A 1908-nucleotide genomic window follows, 5' to 3' on the forward strand; every position below is an offset into this window, starting at 1 on the left:
GGGTCTCACTGGTGGCGCCGAGCCGCACAAGCCGTGCTGTCCTTCGCGGTAGACGGGTGCCCTCGGGCCTCTCCTCATTGCCTTCCCACCCGCATGATCCCTCCGATCCAGACACCTGCAGGCGGTAGAAGACAATGCAGCCCGTTGACACCGCACATGCCAGGATCGGTGAGGAGGAAGACGACGGAGAGGAGGGTGGGGAAGAAAAGAACAGGGAGGAAAAGGATGCGGGGCACCATCTGCAGTCCAGCACACCCCCGCCCACTTCCACAATCTCTACGGGGATCAATCGATGGTGACCGCCTGAGCTACTCCCGTCCGGATCCATTTGATGTCTGCTTTCTGACAAATAATACAGGAGAAGACTACCTTTGCGAATGTCCTCCCCGCCTTTCCCCCCTTCATTTACCTCCTCCTCTTCCGCCTCCTCTGCCTCCGCTGCCTGCTCCTTCGCATCCCTTGCGTTGCCATGAAATCCTCCATATATTTCATCTGCCTCCCTAGTTAGATTTCTGTCCTCGGTCTCCAATTCACGACTCTTCACAAGCTGATAGGTCGCACAGACGGCCCAATTCTCCCAGCCTGCCCGGGGACAAAACTCGGCCGAGCAAGCAGTGTAGCCCGTGTGGTGCACCTCTCCCAGAAATCCTGCTGCCGGAGACAAGGGCGTGGGGGACATAGACCTGTCAAGAAATCGCCAGGCACGTTACAATGGATGAGGTCCGGAAAACTTTGGTACCTTTCAAGACAAAGAGATCGGCTACCCATGGCCCGTGTGTCTCGCTAGCTCGCCGGGAAGTGAACGAGATGCCCCCAAAAGGCGTGTCTCGCATACCCCATGGCCCAAGCCCGCCCTCGTGTGCACGCCCCGCACGCGATGCTTCTGCGAAATGCTTGGAGGAGACGCTAAATTTGCTGAATTGTGCTGTGAATGACAGGAGTTCGTCGATTTTGGGCTTCCTCCCTCCTTTGCTTCCGGCTGGCCCCCTCGAGTAGCCATGCCATTGCTTCTATCCCTTTCCCAAAAGCCTGTCTCATTTTCCCTTCATGCACGCTCGATTGACCCCCACACAGACAGAGAGCCACAGTCACAGTATGAAAGGAGATGGGGCCCCAAATTCACGGATCCGGGGTTGGCATCAGCAAAGGAGGCGGCGTATTACGATGATGGGGCAGGTATGTCACATACTCGTGTCCCTGGTCCCCTCTCATGCCGCATTTTGCGCCCGCCTAAACATATGCAAAATCCCGTTTGTGCTGTCCTTGCAGGTGTTTGTGGGTTTGTGTCTGGGTGCAGTGGGGGCAGAGACGACATACCCGTGTAGGGGTTCGCGGTCGTCCTATTACTTCTGTGCGTGTTCTGCTGCTTTCATCCCATCCCACTATGAGGGATGCGGCAGCCTATCATGGGAATGGGAAAGAAAAGGAAGACACCATCAAACAACACGGTATGGGCACATAAAGCGCGCGGAGTGCTTTCCAGAAGGCGGTGAACAGGTGCGTGGAGAGGTCGGGTGTTTGCCCGTGATGAAGCGGGCCTAAGGGGCTTCCTTTCTAATCCCTCGCGCCCCTCCCCCCCACAAAGCCAGCCTCACTCTCTCCCTCTCTTCGTGCACAGTCGCGACATCTTTCCCAGCTCTTCGCCCCCCCCAGGCCCGGGACACAAGGTCTCTGGGCCCTTCGTCGCCGCACCTCGGAGCAGGAGGAAGCGGATGTGGACTCGGAGAACCGTCGGAGGAAATCCGTTCCCGTCACCTCTTTGGAACAGCTGCATCAGGTGGTACGTGACACTGGCTTGACGCGCCCAGCATCGCTGCCTCCCTCCCTGCCTCCCCTCTTTCCATCTTTCCACCCTCACCTGCTCCTGACCGCCTACCTCTTTTCTCCCCTCCCTCCCTCCCCCTCCCT

Source organism: Nannochloropsis gaditana (assembly GCF_000240725.1).
Source record: "Nannochloropsis gaditana CCMP526 unplaced genomic scaffold scaffold729, whole genome shotgun sequence".
NCBI lineage: Eukaryota > Eustigmatophyceae > Eustigmatales > Monodopsidaceae > Microchloropsis > Microchloropsis gaditana.